The sequence below is a fragment of the Osmerus eperlanus genome, chromosome 3 (assembly GCF_963692335.1).
Source record: "Osmerus eperlanus chromosome 3, fOsmEpe2.1, whole genome shotgun sequence".
Lineage (NCBI taxonomy): Eukaryota > Metazoa > Chordata > Actinopteri > Osmeriformes > Osmeridae > Osmerus > Osmerus eperlanus.
Genome location: NC_085020.1, coordinates 1511057 through 1531186, shown reverse-complemented (window position 1 = coordinate 1531186; position 20130 = coordinate 1511057). Strand labels below are relative to the sequence as shown.

At 49.1% G+C, this 20130-nt stretch overlaps 1 long non-coding RNA gene across 1 annotated transcript in view; it reads right to left on the bottom strand.

The window, feature by feature from the left end:
• Nucleotides 1-20130, bottom strand: part of LOC134016076 (uncharacterized) — a 35163-nt gene that overhangs the window by 13689 nt on the left and 1344 nt on the right. The window contains exon 2 of the long non-coding RNA XR_009929391.1: nucleotides 16001-16338. This is a non-coding gene — a long non-coding RNA (uncharacterized LOC134016076). The remainder of the gene's footprint in view (nucleotides 1-16000; nucleotides 16339-20130) is intronic.

The window sequence follows — 20130 nt, the reverse complement described above, 5'->3', positions numbered from 1 at the left end:
GGTGAAGGAGGAGAGGGGCTTCTCTCAAGGCGGTGAGAGGCTAATCAGGGGAAAGGGGTGTGCGGTTTTGAGTGTGGCTGTGTGGATTTGATAGGCATGGACATTGTGATTTGTGTTTTGTTGCAGGAGGGTGTGTGAGGGTGGTCCGGCATCTACACTGTAGGCATCTGCCACAGGCTGCACACTGAGACTCGGTAGACAAGGAAACAGAGACAATAACATTAGCAAGAACTGGGATCAATGAGTGATGAGTGTTGGACAGCTGGGAGCGGAGCGAGTCGCACAGTGATGATGTCATGTAACCAGAAAGAGGATTATCTGTAATAACGCTCATTCACTCAGGGTTTAGAGGGTTTGCAGAGGATTACCTTCCATCTGATGCTGAGTGAATTGCGTTATTATGATTATAATTATCTGCCCTACGTGCATGTGTAGGTGTGTGTGTGTGTTTCACTCTCATGATGGAGAATTTACAGAACCAACTTCGGTCGACTTTCACCTTCTGATTTACGGAGAAAAACGTAACTATTTCTTTCCTCTTGTCCTCAGAGGTTTTGCAAATTCCCGTTTAATGTGTTAATCCATGTGGTGGTCCTCCATGCCAGCCAGGGGAGGGGATGTCAGGGGGAGGAGAAGCCGTGCTTTAGGGGTGTTTGTTTTGCTGCTCTGTGCGTGCCCAATGCAGGCTTGGCAGGCTTTCTGCTTGAGCCTAATGTGTTGGTGCAGAGCTCCCTTGCCATCTGATGTCAACAAGCTGCTCAGCCATCCTGATCCAGCGCAGGGACCCAGTCCAACCCACCAGTCAGACCTGGACACCAGGCAGACACCAGTCCGGAGAGGGTCGAAGTGGAGAATGTTAGTCAACCGAAGAAGTGAATGAGAGTTTGGTGGTAAACTTAAGGTGCCATCTCACTTCAGCTGATGTGGTTTAGTGTGATTAAGTCACAGAGATATGATTCATCTGACTTCCTGTCATTGGTTTGGTCGTGTTTCCTGTGGACGTACGATCATGTGATCCGTACTCTGTGGACGGGCAGGTTGTCCGTTGATTGGCCAAAACGTTTGAAACACATCACGTGACACTTTAACATGACCAAATGTATTTGTGTCATTTCTAGTCAGGCTACAGTGAGAAGAACAGTTATCCCTCTGCAGTTACAGGCACTAAAGTCAACTGACTGTCATCAAGCTATGATATTTCCTCGGCCAATGAGAGAGAGAGACACAGACAGAGAGACAGAGAGAGAGAGAGAGAGAGAGTTGGGAAAATGAAATGATAAAGCCGTCACACTGAGATGTGCTGACAAGCAGGACAGAGGCGGCCCAGCCAGGGGCTGAGATGTGTTCATTATAAGATGAGGTTGTTAACACGGAGCCTGGAGGAGCTAGCAGAAGACATCAAACCTGTAATCATCCTGTCGTCCGTCCTCTCAGAGTGTAATGATACGGTGCACGCTCTCTGTGAGGGGGGAGGCTGGAGGCGGGGGTGGGCAGCGCTGACGACGGGGGTCTCAGTTTGATTGTTACGGAGTTCAAAAGGCATCGGTTGTATTAACAGTGACGTCACGTGACGTCATGTGAGCACTTGGTTTTTTCCAAAGGGACGTTTAGGGGCGTCTGAACCAGCAACCTCTTGGAGGATGAGAACCCTGCTCCAGGCTCTCAGGGTACGGGGTCATGACACTGGGATTCCCAGAGTTCAGAGGGCCATTCAGCGGTCACACCATTAGCACGCTGCTCCAGCTCTGGTCGTCATTGGACGCAGTCACCGTAGGTGACGCTCTGTCACGGAAAGTGACGGCTCTTTCACTGGAGCCACCACGATCACGAACATCCCCACCCCCCGCCTCCTCAGAGCGCTGGGCTGGGTGTGAAAACAAAGAGATCAAAAGAAGAGAGGGAACGGGGGAGGACAGAAGCACTTCACGTCATTGGCTCACTTCCTACACCAATATCCTCCCTCTAATTACAATTAAAATCAGCACGCTTGCTTGCGTGCTCTGGGCCCCAACACTTGCAGCGCGTTAGAAAGCCTTGTTTGTTTACCGTGACCCTTCACACAAAGCCTTCTGGGTAATGAGCAGGGAGGCCAGGAGGAGCAACAGTGAGACCCTCCTGTCGCCTTCTCCTGTCTCCCTGGAAGAGCCTGGCTCCGGGTCAGCCCTCTGCTCTGGGAGGTCGACAGGGAGCAGAGTTTAGATGACACTGCTGTTCTGGAATCAGGACGATAAGAGGAGCTCAGTCCAGAGGAGACAGTTTTTCCGTGTTTCACTTTGTCGCCTGAACTGACATTTGGTTCTTCAGTTGGACAAACAGAAAACAGTATATTCACTGGTCTCTCCTTTAGATGAGAGATCCAAACATGGACCATGTCACCTAAGAGGAAAAGTAAACAACACAAGTGGTTTTAAACAGCCTAATGTCACACAAACATGCACGAGCAGCACACAATGCAGGTCAGCAACAGGAAGATGACTTCCCCTTGTCCTTGTACTGTGTGTGTATATATATATGTGTGTGTGTGTATATATATATGTGTGTGTGTGTGTGTGTGTGTGTGGGGGGGGGGGGTGTACATCATCTAATCCTGATTCTACAAGCATGTTGTGGGATGGAATGTTCTCTGCTGAAAATGAGATCAGTGTCATCACAAATCGAGAATGAGCTTAAAGGGAGGGGGAATTCTTTTTAAAAAGTAAATGAAAAATGTCAACAGGTACCTTATGACAAATTCAGGTCAAACCCATGTGGACAGTTAGCCTGGGAACATGACTAATCTGCCAGCTAATGCCACCCTGGGCCCGGCCACCCTGGGCCCGGCCACCCTGGGCCCGGCCACCCTGGGCCCGGCCACCCTGGGCCCGGCCACCCTGGGCCCGGCCACCCTGGGCCCGGCCACCCTGGGCCCGGCCACCCTGGGCCCGGCCACCCTCCCATTCTAGCTGATTTCCCCCCAGCATAAAAAGTGCCGGGCCAGACGGATGCTCCGTCAGACGGATGCTCCGTCAGACGGATGGCTGCCTGAGGAGGGAGGGGGGGGGGAGAGGCGGGCACTTGGGGGATCCTGCCCTGCCTGGATCAATGAGAGGACAACAATCCTCCCTTTGTACTGAACTACACTCTGTCCTGTGTGTGCCTGTGTGGTGTGAGAGAGGAAAGAAAGAATGAAAGAGAGAGGGAGTGACAGAGAGAGATAAAGTGAGGGAGGGAGGTTGAGGCCAGTCTATAAATACCCCAGGCAGGCAGGCAGTGTGGAGCTGACAGGGCAGGAATCTTGGGCTGACAGGGCAGGAGTCCTGGGTGACAGGGCAGGAGTCCTGGGCGACAGGTACTGGTTCCATGATAAGTTGGTGTAACACAAACGATTGTGCTGTACCTACACAATGTGTGTGTGTCTGTATGCAAGGGGACTGATGGTGTGTGTGCTAGTATGTGCCTGTATATAAGTGTGTACTTGTATATAAGCTTCATCGGATGTGTGAATGCGTGGTACACATGCCCTAATGACCTGATCAAAATGACAAGACAACAAGAGAATGACTAAAGAAAGCTTTTGCGTGGGCAATACGGTGGTAGGAGAGAGAGAGATACAGGGAGGGAGGAGAGTGAGAGGATGAAGATAGAATAGATAGAAAAGGAAAATATGAGCAGGCCTTCCATGTAATATCATATTCTACTACTTTACACACCACCCCTCATAAACAAACAGCATTTCTCATTAACCTCCACTAGCATTCCCTCTAACTCAGTTATTTAGCCGAGGACTGTGGCATTCGCTTGCACCATTACCTCAACAGTCCATTCATTTTGCTAGCAGCTAATGTGCATTGGCCACCTCACACCCACTCTCTCATTCAACTGGCTTCCTCTCGAACAATGGCATGAGATATGAATGAGCATAGGGAAGAAAGAAAATCAAGGTTTTTTTCTTGAGGCGTAGTATTCGGAACACTGATAGCTTCTCTGGCCTCATTACACTTGCATGTGTGACCAGGCAGTAGGCCTGTAGGTGGAAAATATGATTTTAATCAAAGCACAACTCAGCCAAGTCAACTAACAGTTCCATGGATCATACAAGCTTGTCTCAGATGGGAATGTGTGCAGATTCCAGGAAAGATAGTTTGAGGGAATATCTGGGCTGTATGGTTCTCAGAAACAACTCTGCCTACTTTTGCTGCTCCTCCCAAAACGCAAAACATGCCTGAACAGAAAAAGTGGTTTCGCCTCCAATAATGAGCGACAGGCTAATTGGCCAATGGGTGATAAGGGATGTGAGGGATGTAGTTGGACAGTCAGATAACAATGGCAGTCAGAATGAATATGCAATCACAACTGTGTGGGAGTAGATTCTCTCTTTTATTTTTTTTGCCCTCCATTTTTCCAGTCTCAGTAATTTTTCAAAATCTCAAACAACCCCTCCGACATTAGAAAGCCAATAGGCCTACGGGCTTTGGTGATGACGGCAGAAGAGGGTTTAACAGAGACAGAAGCTTACAAAATAAGGTGAATTGAGAATAAACGGACTTGACCAGACGTTGCGAGGTGAGAGGAGATGCATGCAGGACAGCTAGTATCAGTGTTGGTCAGCTGCCCTGCTTTTCCCAGAAGCCTTTTTTTCCTAGAACAGTCCTGATCATTCTCCGCGTATCTGGAGACAGAGCGCTAAAAAGGCATTTCCTCTGATGGAGGAGTGAGCGGGTTGTTTGTTTGGACGCTGTCCATCGCGGATTAATATTTATATCAAGACACGGAGAGAGTTGGGGTAATCTGATAAAGAGCAACAATAACCGGGAGAATGGAGACATATGACGCAGTGGATTAAAGCTAAAGTGGAGGATGACGGCCTAGCAGACCATAGGTCCAGCCTAACGCTCTATATCCCCCACTGACACAGCTGTGGCCTGCTAAAAGTACGTCATCGACTCAAAATCGTGTACTGTTATTATAGAACATGCCTAAAAAAAAAACTATAAATGCCTTGCAGAAGATTAGGTCGAGCAGGTCAGCTCCCATATTCCTCAAAGCATTTCAGTGGCTTCCACTGCGAGCCTTCAGCTCTTTACCTGGGACGACCCAATTCGCTGCTGTTGACACACAGCTGCAGCACTTACAAGACAGACTGGCAAGATCAGATATTTAAACTGATTGAATAACATGTAAACCTAACCGCAAAGTTGGCAAAAGTTAAGCTAACGGTAGCTAACCATAGACATAATAAAGAGTAGACGCCGCATCGACCGCTACTGCCTACTGGCGCTGACGAGCCGTGGGGCCGCCATCTTGGAACGGGCAACCGCTCCACTCAGTGTAAGCTGTCAGCGCATTTAATTAATCATACCGACCTGCATACCGAATAGATTTTCACACGGTTTGCTTTGCTGCAAAGGTCATACATGTAGCTATGATACAGGAAATGGTTAATCTTTTCACAAAATACAACCAATGGTATGGTAATGTTAACTCCTACTTGTGAAAAGTAATCCCCCGAGCCCTGTTTGCGATTGTCCGCCGATTTAAGCAGGAATATGCTGCACAGTGCTGGCATCTTGGTTATTCTGATGCTACGCAACTAGGAATTTGCCCTGTCTACGATGGCGGCCGCATTTCTCACGCCCAGCAGCCAAGGCGGCGTCTACTCTTTATTATGTCTATGTAGCTAACTAGCTAGCCACAGTCGCAAACATCACTAACGTCAAGAAGTCACAAACCTGAGCGCGTTTACCGACACTACAGTAGATCAGTCCAGTAGCTCGTTAGCTTATTGGAGATATCTAGCAAACTAAAACTAAAAAAAGACAGCTGCAGAAACACCACAAGCACAGACCAAGGTGATAACATCCTATGTAGCTAGCTATGTTTCCAGGCTGTGATATCAAAACCCGGTATTTTCGCCCTTACTGGTTAGCTGTACAGGCAGTGGATAATATCAAACTGGGTTGAGAATGTCTATTGTAGACTATGACTGTAACAACTGCAGTTCTAAGTGTGATGGCGGGTTACGCAAGAGCAGTAGTGCATATGTGGAAAACGAAAGTTGCATTTGATAGAGATAACAACTGCATGTGAGGTAGCAAAGTTAGCGTAGCTGTTTATGTTCGTTGCTATCCGACATGCCAAGTTTCTGCGCCAGGCCAGGGCTACAGCTTGGTGAGCGCTGAGCTAAACGTCTCCTGAGCTCAAGGCAGCTTCCGGGTCTGATCAGACGCCACACACCGTGGAGCTGGATCACTAATTATCTTGGCAGCTCATCAACACGGTCTCTCCTCCCTGCTGGGCAGCAGGTATTAACACACGCTGCCTGGACAGAGAACACACCTACTGCCACCTCAAGTCAGCTGAGGTTCACTTCATCATGGTGCGCTACAAAATATTTCTACTCTGCTATGGTGGGTCACAGAAAGGCCAAATTGTGTTCGTGTGTGTGCGCGCGCGCGTGTTGGAGGGTGGAGTGCAGGAATGGGTGGGCGTCACAGCAGCTATACTATCACCAGCTGTTCTCAACAATGAGTTGATCAGTCCCATACGCATGCACAAAAACATCACACACACACACACACACACACAGGAGGGGGTCACTTGAGCATTTATGAGAAACCCTAACATCCACCAAGTCATTAGAGTTTGCTAGAGATGAATCCATGAGTGTGTAATCAGTGTTGGAATTGGATCTTGTTGTGTCAAAGCTTTTGTTAATGTCACTGAGTGCATCATTAATGTCACTGTGTGTGTGTTATAGTTGTGCCTCAGTAGGAAATGGTTCCACCACTGAGACAGAGGTTAGTAGTACCAGCTCACCATTTCCCTTCCAAGTGTTGATGATGTAGCTGGATTGGAGCTCACATTTTCTCCACTGAAATGTCCACTTCAAACTCTCGATCTCTCTCATTACCATCACATATCACCTGCATGGAATTACAGTTTTGTCCAAGACCTCAACTCACCCCTCCCTCCCTCCCAGAGCGATCCCCTCCCCTCTCTCACCGGGGCACAGGGGAGGGAGATGCACTCCTGGTCAAACCAGGACTCCTCAGCTTTGACGTCTCTGTGTGTGTTGTCAACAGCAGAGGGTAACGGACCCAGAGCCCCCCAGCCCCCCTCCCTGTGTTTGCTCTCTCGCAGCGGGCTGTTTGAGGGTCGCTGGACGCCATTTAACCCTAGAACCTCCACTCCGACCGCCGGTGAAACGAAACAGCGCAGATTGCGTCTTAGAATCATGGGAGAATGAAAAGGTCTGGATATTTGTGTGCGAGGTCACAGTACACAGCAGCGCCAGGAGTTAAGGTCTCCGTTTCAGAGCTTATCCCCGGATTAGTGCCTGGAAAAGTTCATTCTGCCCCTGGAGACCCAGGGAGGCCCGAGCCAGGCCTACTGTGGTTGTGTAACCGCCCAACTTTGTTTTTTGTTTTGTTTTAGGCTGTAATATCCAGCGGAAGAGGAAATTACAGCCTTGGAACAATCCACCTGACTTCAAAATGGGGTCCCTGTCCTAGTTCTGACTCAGTCTCTGCTTATCTGTCCTTCACCAGCCAGACGCCTGCCTGCGCCCCTGCACGCCCCCAGGGCGGCCGGAGTCGGAGGAATCAGGAGGACAGATGAGTGTTCTGGTGACAGAGCTGGAGTGAGCTGGGCCCATCCTCTGCGGGGTTTAAAAAGCGTGGCTCGCTCTAATCTACATTCATCCTCTGATGAACTCTGTTTTAGTTGCCAGATTGGTCAGCTGGCCTTTCCAAATGTAACCCTCTAGGCTGTGAGAGGTCTCCAGAAGGCAGGTATGGCTGTAGAGCCAGTCCCCAGACAGATACTGAGAGGTCTCCAGAAGGCAGGTATGGCTGTAGAGCCAGTCCCCAGACAGATACTGAGAGGTCTCCACATGTTGGAACAGGCTAGCATACGTGTGTGTAGGCACCTCCCTCCAGACGTGCCAGCCAGCGCTATAAAACACATAGCATCGTGGAAAGAACTTGGTAATTACAGCGCTAAGACACATGTGGAGTGGTTCAAACCATCCAACGGACAGCCTCACTGGCACACAGTATCAGTGTAAACAAACGGGAATTCAGATATTTTAGGCAGTCATGTATCCTGGTGAATGAAAACCAACTATCATTCTGCCTCCCAAGACACTGTCTTCTGTCAGGGAGCCTCTTTATGTTACAGAAGAAAATCACCAAGAAGAATCGGCATCACTCAACACACAGGACGATGATTTAGAGGATCTTAAAGTCAATTTGCCACAAAAGCACATATCATTTGAGCACACTTACAATTTAATTGGTAACTTCCCCCTCTAGCGAAGCCCAGCCCAAACCACTTAATACATTCATAACAAAAAGACTAAAAGGATGAGCGTTTTGTTGGAAAATGAGATTAGTCGACTGAGATATTATGGAAAACAGTAGGAGAAATCACAATGAAGAGGCAGTAATCGTATTTCTCCACAGTCTCTTCCATTGTTCTCTTGAGGTTTTGTTTAGCCTGTTCCCACTCTGCCCTCACATCCATCCACCCATTGTGGAAATATTTCCAGCGACTGAATGAGAACAATAACATTTCTGTGATGCTCAACTGCAGCGACTCCAGATATGAAGGGAAGCTACTGAATCCATCAAGCGGTACAGTAAGACTCGTCTGCTAGGAAACAGATGAGAAACTAAGTTCGAGACAAAAGTAAGGCTTCTGTCCCCCATGCAGTTTGGAGTATTAAACAATACAAAAAAAGACTTTGTAGAAGCCCTCTCCTCTGCTTGACTTCAATCATCTTGAGCCAACTTTAAAAGCCAGAGTCTGAAACACATCAATTAACACCCAGGACCCTGTTCCTGAGATCCTCCCTTTAACACCCAGGACCCTGTTCCTGAGATCCTCCCTTCCCCAGATGAGGACTCATGTGGGCGGGGCAGCGGAGGTTAAGCCCCTCTTTTGAAGATTACGCTTCACTTTCCAGTCGCCCGTCCCAGACACTAGCCAGTCCGACATAATCCAGAGCTGTGGGCTTCTGATAGCACCAGGAGAAGGCCCTCCTCACCGGCAGTTATCAGAGGAGACAGACACAGCAGAACAGGGTCAGTAGGAAAGGTCAGATCATTAAGATAACGCAGAACAGTGTTGGAGAGCAGTTAAGGAGATGCCTGCTATGTGTTTTGTCTGGATATCTGACAGTTTAGGCTGACATGCAAAATACATATAAATTTTTCGAAATATATATATATATATATATCGCTCTGGATAAGAGCGATAAGAGCTCTGGATAAGAGCTAAATGACTAAATGTAAATATATTCTGTCCTATAGTATTTAATTTAAAAACAATTATTAAAATCTGAAAACTACAATCTTGATTTGGGAACTGTAAGGCCAGTTCTTCTGTCCTGCAATGTTGCATCAGCCTGTTTGTCGTCAGGGAGCTTGTAAACAGGTAATAACGAACCGCAATCCTCCGTGCTTAATATTGAAGAAAAAGATTAGGGAAGGAGAACTGTTTGTTATCTGTTGTTTACACTCTACTGTTTCTTGCAAGAAGATTAGTCCTCCTTTAAGACTCTGAATCATGTTCCCCCCTTCTCTCATATGGAATAATCTTGGGGATAAATCTGCACTTGGCCGTGCACTTCCTGCAAACTTCACATGAATAATTCACAACCATCTGCCACGGATAGAGAGTTCGAAAATAACTCAAAAGGGTTTATGTGAAACACCAGTCTGTTGTTTAACCCCCCCCCCCCCCCAACCCCAAAAAACAAGAACCACACTCCCCCCAACCTAACAGCACTCTGCTTGAGGTGTACAGTTCCAACACGGGTGCTAGATGCAACTCTCACATCAGACAACCTGTTTGCTTAACATGAAATACAAATGTCTTCAAATATTACGTCCACAAAGAGTCCAGCATGAAAGTTATCTTACGAGCGCTTGCTGTGTCGGTTGGACAGCAGACATCTGCTCTGAAAGTGGAGGCTTGTATGGTCTGGATGAGCAGAGCCTGGATGAGCAGAGCCTGGATGAGCAGAGCCTGGATGAGCAGAGCCTGGATGAGCAGAGCCTGGATGAGCAGAGCCTGGATGAGCAGAGCCTGGATGAGCGTGCTGGTGTCTGGCTTGCTGTGTGTGGCTGTCAGGGCCTCTGCTCGCCTGGCTGGGCCTCCGGAGACCTGCCTCTCTCTGTTAGTGTTCCAGCCAGGGGAGTGGCCCCTCGTGACGACTTATTGACGCAAGATTCCCCGGCTGGGCCTGCCAGCAATTACCCACGGAGGGAGAAGAGAGGAGAGGGGGGACCTGGCTCTGACAAGAGAGAGTGCGTGTGTGTGTGTTGGGGTTAGCAAGACCTTGGCCAGGGCTATAACCCAGTTACAAAACGCCAAGCTACATGTCACCCAGCCAGCCTCCACCTCCCAAGTATAACAGGAACAAAGGCTCTACAGTGCTCCCAGACCTGTGTTCTGGGATCAGGAACCAGTAGGACATGGACAAGTCTCAGCACTACTGTCTAAACAGTTGTCCACAGGTTGGATGAATTCCTTGGCTGCTCAAGGAAATAGACTCGTCTCAAGAGGAGCATACTCTGACATCCATGACCAGGCCAGGGAGAGAAGCACTCTGTTGACATAAGTAAAGCTAGCTTTATATGACTCCGCCTCCGATACGGACAGACAGACAGACGGATTCGGACGGATTCGATTTACTCTTTTGAATTTATAGTACTCCGAAGGCTGTGGGTGCTGAAAACAATTAACCGCCATAAAAGTAGGTGGAGCAACATTTTTGAACCTTAGAGAAGCCTGCCACATGACGTATTTGTGTGTGGAACCAATTGCGGACCAATCACAGCCAAGGGGTATCCGTAAAATTCGTACGAGAGTCAGAAAATCAGGAGGTGCACGATGAGCTCTCCCGAGGGGCTCTCCGAGGGCTCGGAGAGGGCGTTCCACATCGGAGAGGGAGTTCCCTGTGTCCGTCTCCTTGAAAACTGAGTTGTATAACTTGGGCTTAAGGTAGCGCTACAAGTTCTACATTCACAGACAAGACACCTGTATATACTTTTTCATCTAATCCAGGTTCTCCGCAGACACATGGATTTTTGATCAGTCTTTACAAGGTCTGAAAAAAACACAAAGCTACTCGTCATCCGTGTGATGACATTGACTTCACCTGAACCACCTCCGGCCAATACGCCTACAAGAATAATGTGTTCATTTAGCAGATGCTTTTATCCAAAGAGACATGGGGGGGGATTTGAAACTGCAACCTTTTGAACTGCAGTGAAATGCATTACTGCTGAGCAACACCCTCTATTAGAACACAGGTCACAGTAAAAGCTTTTGGTTTTAAATGTTTCAAAACATAAACACCAGGAGTGTCTTGAATAACAGTGAAAAAAACTAAACAAAAAGGCACCAAAATATTCTGGTCTGGCCTCTTTCTGAGTTATTGAGATTCAACATCCGCTGCTAAAAGAAACAATCTAAGGCCCAAATGTATGATTCACCACTTCAAAATAAAGAACAAAAGGGAGGTTCAGAACAGCAGACCAAAGCTGAGAGAGACGGGTCAGTGGCCCTGCGTCACCGCGTGTCGCAGAAGCTGGAGAAGTCGGTTCCCCCGATGAAGGTTGCGCTCAAGGCCAACCATGACATCACCATGACAGCAGCACACCAGACCTGTGACATCAGCACACCAGGCCTGTGACAATAGCACACCAGGCCTGTGACATCAGCACACCAGGCCTGTGACAACAGCACACCAGGCCTGTGACATCGGCACACCAGGCCTGTGACATCGGCACACCAGGCCTGTGACATCGGCACACCAGGCCTGTGACATCGGCACACCAGGCCTGTGACATCAGCACACCAGGCCTGTGACAACAGCACACCAGGCCTGTGACATCAGCACACCAGGCCTGTGACAACAGCACACCAGGCCTGTGACATCAGCACACCAGGCCTGGGACATCAGCACACCAGTCCTGTGACATCAGCACGCTGGACACCGCCAACACCGCCAGTGAATGTGGGTCTTTTTCAACAATTGCTCTTTTGTGGGAAGGTTCTCATAATCAGGGCAGCCTTTAACGCAGAGAGACTCGTCCAAATGACGCGACCATGCGTGTCAGGAACAGTTGGAAGCGGGAGAGGGCTAGCAAGCCGTTTGTGCAGCCACGAGCAGGACCTGCAGGCGAGCTAATCCTGACACATACAAATGTATTCACAGGGAACTAAACTGTAACCTGTCATCATAACTGCAGACAAAAAACACTTTCATCACAACCAAACACATACATCTATGACAAACCACTACAACTACATCAGAGTCCATCCCACTGCCTGTGTGCTTGCAGATGTGGATGACACAGGCATCTTCTAAACATAATTTTGAAAGAAAACAACACTATAACAAACCCTTTGTGTGGATATGTTAACTGACCAATTTGTCCAATGTTAAACACTGTTTATGGAAATGTGAATTCTGTGAACTGTCAACAGGAAACAACCTTTGAACAGGAAACAACCTTTGAACAGGAAACAACCTTTGAACAGGAAACAACCTTCCAGCACGGCATGCTCGTGACCAGGGTTTCTAAGAATCCAGACTCATTCACAGACTGCAAACATGCTGAAGGATGTTATCTAGGAATTGTTAACACAACACTAAAAACGGCAACATAATAACTTCCTCACTTCTAGAAAGCCATAAAACCGTGCCAGATAAGAGGTGTGTAATCTTCAGTCTCGTGTAGCTACAACTACAAGCAGTAAAACATGCAACCTGGATTACAGGGGAGAGGAATGCCACGCGCCTCTCTGTAGCTCGTATTCCACAGCAGGGACCACTCTTCCCAGAGCCAACGTGACCACGCTTCCCAGAGCCAACGTGACCACGCTTCCCAGAGTCAACGTGACCACAATCCCAGGGTGGAAGTGTCACAATCTCTGATTTTTAAACTAGCTAAAATAAACAACACTGGATGAAGAATGGAATCCCCAGACTGAGGGCTGCGACCTGAACCCCAGACTGAGGGCTGCGACCTGAACCCCAGACTGAGGGCTGCGACCTGAACCCCAGACTGAGGGCTGCGACCTGAACCCCAGACCAAGGGCTGCGACCTGAACCCCAGACCGAGGGCTGCGACCTGAACTCCGGACTGAGGGCTGCGACCTGAACCTCAGACTGAGGGCTGCGACCTGATCACACCTTCCTCCCCTAGCGGCCCAGCAGTGGGTCCAGACCCCGTTCACCATGTGGCGCTCCCGGTGTAGTCCCCTCTCCCCTGCACCGTGTACCTGAGGAGCGTGTACTCCACACGTACCTGAGCAGGTGACTGGGACCACACACGTACCTGAGCAGGTGACTGGGACCACACACGTACCTGAGCAGGTGTCTGGGACCACACGTACCTGAGCAGGTGACTGGGACCACACACGTACCTGAGCAGGTGACTGGGACCACACACGTACCTGAGCAGGTGACTGGGACCACACACGTACCTGAGCAGGTGTCTGGGACCACACGTACCTGAGCAGGTGTCTGGGACCACACGTACCTGAGCAGGTGTCTGGGACCACACGTACCTGAGCAGGTGTCTGGGACCACACACGTACCTGAGCAGGTGACTGGGAACACGCGTACCTGAGCAGGTGACTGGGACCACACGTACCTGAGCAGGTGTCTGGGACCACACGTACCTGAGCAGATGACTGGGACCACACGTACCTGAGCAGGTGTCTGGGACCACACGTACCTGAGCAGGTGTCTGGGACCACACACGTACCTGAGCAGGTGTCTGGGACCACACACGTACCTGAGCAGGTGTCTGGGACCACACGTACCTGAGCAGGTGTCTGGGACCACACGTACCTGAGCAGGTGTCTGGGACCACACGTACCTGAGCAGGTGTCTGGGACCACACGTACCTGAGCAGGTGTCTGGGACCACACGTACCTGAGCAGGTGACTAAGGGGGGAGGGACTGGAGAGGGAGAGAGTTCACACCCTGGACCAGGGTTTAACCAGTAACATCCGAAGAAATGTGTGTTGCTTTATAACTGCTTCCGTTTGTTTCATAAGGTTAATCAGATCTAATAACCTACTCATAAAGAATGCCAATACAAATGGTTTTGCAACACATTTACCAGTGAGAAACTTGCATTACACGCAACAAGTTTAAAAGGCAATATTCAGACAAGACAGGCTGATGCACACCAGACGCATGCATGAACAGGTAGAGACAAGACTCGTTGATTCAACATGATCCGAGTCAGGAAGGGAGCCAGTCCGAATACACGCATCACCAACTAGAGAAGCAGAAACACACAGCCTTAAAGGATGGACTCCACACACACACACACACACGGCACCCTGCTGAAGATCCCCACTGAGCGCACACGCACACACAGGGCGTTTCGTAATGGGATTCCAAACACAATGATGATCAACGCTCAAGTCATTTCCTGCACAGTCTGTTATGAGGGCTGGGCAGGCGATACTCGTCCGTGAATCTGCACCATGACTCAAGAAAAGCTGTGACAACTGGATGTTGCTTCAATACCTGATTTCATTTCCTTCAGGACCAATCCACTGGAATGAGTAAAAAGCTATATTGTGAAAACCAGTTTACAAGTTCTTGGAATTCATTTGTTTCACTGTATGTCATAGAACATTCTGCGGGGATTTCTTCAAAAGACACACCCTACCTCTACTCAACGCAGCTTAAAGCATCCATCATTCACTTAGCTGTCATCACGGTGGTTAAAACCGGGAGGAGCTGGAGGGAGGAAGTGAACTGGGAAGGGAATTAAGCATCCATTCAGCGCTGTGCCAACAGCAGTGGCACGGTTAATAAATGATTAAGACTTCCCAATGAGTCTAGTCCGGCCTAGCCCAGCCAGCCTCTCAGCACAGCAGTAATCCTCTCCCTCTGGTTGGGGCTAGTACTCTTAGTGCTGCTTGCAGCAACTCGGCTAAGCTCTGAGAATCAAGCTTACCCAACTAGTCTGACACTGGGACAGATAGGAAAGGGGCACAATTTAAATTTCGAACCTCTTATTCCTTCTACTGGCATGACGGCTTAAGAGTCCAGGCAGATTTAATATTCAGACTCTCTGAGTGATCCTCCAGGAGAAAGCAGGAGTCACACGTGGAGAGACAGACTGACCTTTTCCGATTAGCCGAACACTTATGTCACTAACATCACTAACCTGAACCCTAACCCCAACCCTACTAGTTACTGGGATGGGAGGGGCGGGTGCCCTAAGGGGCAGTAAACTAACCCTAAAAAGCACCCTACTATCCATGGACCATGAGGACAGGGCCATAGTGAGAGGAACGGGTTCCCCCCCCCCCAATACCACTAACCCCAATTCCCATCTCTAGAAGAGGAAGCTTGGGTTAGCAGCAGGTGACACGAGGGATCACAGCTCTCCGGCCCAGCTTGTGGCCAGGGTAAAGCCCATTACACTGTTAGTGCAAGCCCCCAGATTACCTGTGAACCCACAGTCTCTCCCTCCACAGACACGGGGCTCAAAGGGGCGGCTAGACGTCTGGAGGCCCCCGTAACGGTGCACAGGGTGGGCAACACACGGACAAGGTACAGCTAGATCCAGTGTGGAGTGACCTTGTTGGAGCTTCTGTGAGTGGCAGACACACACAACACACACATCTAAACCCTCAAGGGGTTTCAACTAGTTTTGTAATAGTTTTCGACTAGTTTTGTAATGGCGAGCACTACCTTCACCCAACAAGACCTGGTGCTGTGTGTTCACCTGTAGAGACACACCTGCTGTCACTGAACACACCGTTAGAATAGCTCAGGCAGCCATTGGTCGCTGATCTGACATCCTCTCACAAATACAGCAAAATAAGGCAACTTCACAGGCTTGACCCGCAGTTGTGAGAAAGTTTACAGAAGACTTAACAGGAAATTGTAGAAGAACAGACGCACACACACAAACACGATTTAAGCGTTTGTTATTGTTCGTATCAAACCACCCAATCAGAGCCATTCTCTTACCTGGGCGACTACGTGAGCTCATTGTTCTGCTGCTTGTCTGGACTGGTGAGGAGGAAGAGGAGGATGAAGAGGTGGGATGAGAAGACCTCAGTGCTCCTCAGCGGGGGTGCTGGAGAACGCCATCTGTTGCCCTGGTGCTCGGGTAGCGTTAGGGAGGCAGCGAGGCGATGGAGAAGAGGGCTGGGTCAGAGGATCATGGTGGCACCATGGCAGGTGTCTGTAGATGTCCACCACCCTGTAGGTCTGCTGCTATGACGACCCTGTAGGCCGGCTGCTATGACGACCCTGTAGGCCTGCTGCTATGACGACCATACAGTGACTCCTCTGAGGCCCCGGATCTGAGGAGTTAAGGTATTGATGGATGCAGAATGTTTACAACAACCTTGACAGGAACAGTGACTTCTGGTTTAAATGTAAAGTGTTGGCCAATGAACTACTCAATACTCTTGCGAAATATATTCAAAACTTCTTACATAGCCACCTCAAACCTTCACCACAGTGAAATACAACTCACAAGCTCTTTGTTTGGATGCGGTGAACTTTTTAGTACAAATGTGAATTGCGCTTTCACAGCCTGTCACAACATGTTACAGGTGACCTCACATACCAGGGTCACACTGACACGCACACCACAATACCACACATAATTGTGCTGATCTGAGTGCTTGTGAACAGCCTAGCCTGCAGGCTAGAATGGGTCTCTTTCAGGCTTCTCCACGATGACTCGTGTGAGGTACAGTGTGTATTGTGACTGCAGAGACACCGAGAAGTGTTTAACTGCCAACTAACTTTCTAACGTTGCAGTTGACCCCCACGACCCCAAGACGTATAGCAGGTGCCCCCATGTCTTCTCCTGGGAGGTCTCAGGAACACGTTCCCTCAGGAACACAGCGCCACAACCAGCTGCAGCACCTTCTGCTCTGAGGCTCCTACATCAGCCCAAATGGGTGATCAGGTTTTTTCTTTCCTCTGGAAAATTAGTTTCAAACATAAGTGTTTGTATTCCCCCCACCTCCCTCTCTCTTCTGTGAAGCGCATTGTGTTGCCTCTTGGTATGAAATGCACTATATAAATAAAGTTTGATTTGATTTGATCTGAGGCCCACAACTCTTACCTCCTCACGCCGTTCCCCGACAGACGCGCAGACGCTGAATTACAGCCCGTTCGCGACACGCCGTTTGAAACGCTGGCGCTCGGAAGAAATATGGTCTTCCTGCAGCGTAATGGAGTTCATTTCCCAGGCACGATGAGATGCTTTGGAGTAATCACGACGGAATCAAAATAACATGTGGTGTGGGATTGTGAGAGGTAAACAACAATTAGGGTCTTACGTGGCGCACGCCAAATGAATCACTGAAACGCACTTCTGCTAAGACAGGAGCAGCCGCCTCTCAGGCCTAATTGACTATGAATAATTCACTCAGGGAGCCGGGTTAGCTTAGCATCCATGTGTACTCCTCCACGCAGCCATAATTGGCATGTTGGTGTTTTGTTTTTATTAGCAGAAGGAACTTCTGTGTTGTTTTGGTGATCGTGACGGTCTCGGTTGAGAGTCCTCTCTGAGAGTGATGAAACTGGGAGGGCAGGGGGTGACGGCTGTGGGGGAGGGCAGAAGAGGGGTCTGTATCATGGGGCAGGAGGGTGATACCCCATCTGACGTGACAGGGCCGCCCCAGTGTTGACACAACACTCACACTCCACCCTAAACTACACCCCCATCCTTTCTCTCCTCAACCGAACGTGGCTTCAGGGCAGCAGCCGACACCACAGTGAGACCATGCCTCAACTTGTGCTTGTTGAGAAATAGTTTCAGTTCCGAAACTTCATTCCATACCCCAACTGTCAGCCTGCCGAAACATTTCTTGTAGGAATGCAATGAAGAGGTAAGTAAAATATTAACACAAGCATGGAGGTGGACCCTGCAGGGTCAGTCAGGACACTGTGCCGATCTTCAGACGTGAAATCATCTTCCCATCGTAGCAGAACCTCCCTAGCCACATTTCCATGACCTAAACGTACCACGACATGATCCAACAGGCTAAATAGTGGAAGCAGTGTTGCTCTGATGAGACCATCTGGAGGTAGGTGTATCAAAACAAGAGTCCCTGTGACCCACTGCCTACATCACAACCAGCCATGCCTGAAACAGCTGGACAGTCAGGTTAGTTAGACACAAGGAGACTTGTTTACATCATTATCACGCAACAACAGGACCCCAAGTTTTAGATTCAAATCGGACACAAATGCATGTGTCAATGCAATGTATCATGTGTCAGCTTTACACCCGAGACCACGACGGAAATGTAAGCTTCCGTTGAAACCTGTTCATCTGAAAGTAGTAAAACAAAACACAGTGGAGGGAAGGGGGAGGGTTTGAAAAACGGCCAGATAGTAGCTGGGGACTCCTTGATTTTCTGTGAACTCAAAGCTTGATGAAGCTTTGTTCACCGTACAAGGCCACAGGAAACACTGCCAACAACAGTTCTCTCTGATGAAGAACAGAAGATGGGTAGGGAGCCGCTTGTGTGGTGTGAGTCAGTTGGCTGAGCGGTTAGGGAATCGGGCTAGTAATCCGAAGGTTGCCAGTTTGATTCCCGGTCATGCCAACTGACGTTGTGTCCTTGGGCAAGGCACTTCACCCTACTTGCCTCGGGGGAATGTCCCTGTACTTATTGTAAGTCGCTCTGGATAAGAGCGTCTGCTAAATGACTAAATGTAAATGTGTGGGTCCCACAGGTGCTGAGGGAGGATCATGTTGTCCATACTAGACTCAACTCGGCTCGTTTCCGTCGCTAGCGTGAGCCGTCGCTAGCGTGAGTCCCGACACCCCCGCACTGTGCCATGGCGACAAAAGGCTTTCTATTCTCAGCCAAACAAAAAACAGGAAGTGGACACTTTCCCTGTCATCAGCCAAGCCTCCTAAACGACAGCTCTCCAGACTGCCTTACACAGCCATCCTCTCCCATCTCCGGAACCCTTTCCTTCATCCCTCTCTCCCTTTTATTCCACTCTCCCCATCAGCAGCAGGCCCCTTCCCCAGCTCTCCTCCCTCGCTCTCCTTCCACAGGGAAGCTTGAAGCCTCCTTCACACTCGAATCTACTACATTAAGCTGAGTGACTTAACACACAGGGGGATGATGGGAGTCTTGAACGCAGGCAGGCTGTTTCTGGAGCCTGGCGGTGTGTGTGTTGTGCTGGACATGCGTGTCGTGCTGTGTGTGTGTGTGAGTGTGTGTGTGTGTGTCATGCTGTGTGTGTATGTGTGTGTGAGTGTGTGTGTGTCATGCTGTGTGTGTATGTGGGTGGGTGTCGTGCTCGGAGGAGCACATGTCTCTATGTCCCCAAGTAGACAGCCCTATTAACGGTCCTATTAGCTTTCATAAGAGAGACAACGACAACAAACACTCTCTTCTGACTGTCAACTTATCCTAATTGTTGTGTTTGTTAGGAAGGGGAGTAGGAGGGCGGGATCAGTACCCTGATAGCCTATCAGGAGGGGCGCTGGACAGGCTTGGAGTGACAGGGGGAACCTGGACCCACTCTCCATGTCTCCTCTCCTTCAGATGAGAGTTTTCAAGCTGTATCCATTCTTTAGCTTTGAAATAAAGTGATCCTTCTTTGATAACGGTGTTTGGTACATTTACATTTAGTCATTTAGCAGACGCTCTTATCCAGAGCGACTTACAGTAAGTACAGGGACATTCCCCCCAAGGCAAGTAGGGTGAAGTGCCTTGCCCAAGGACACAACATAATTTGGCACGGCCGGGAATGGAACTGGCAAACTTCTGATTACTAGCCCAATTCCCTAACAGCTCAGCCACCTGATTCCCTATAACTATTACGAAAAGAATATGATCGACTCTAAGCCACGGGAGTAACCTGTGCTACGGTACAGGATACTGTAGCTTGATGCTCAACCAGGCAACTAATCCCATCAACACCTACCCCTGAGAAGATCGTCTGACAAGTTTAGTCGATCATCCTATGCTCTTATCTTTTACGGACCTGAATTACACAGACCACGTCAGGTCAGATAAGTTATTATTTAAAATTTTAGTGTATGGAATACTAGTAGGCTACGTGTAGTTCCATACCCTTAGTCGAGTCGTCATTAAGAAGTTGTCGCCAAG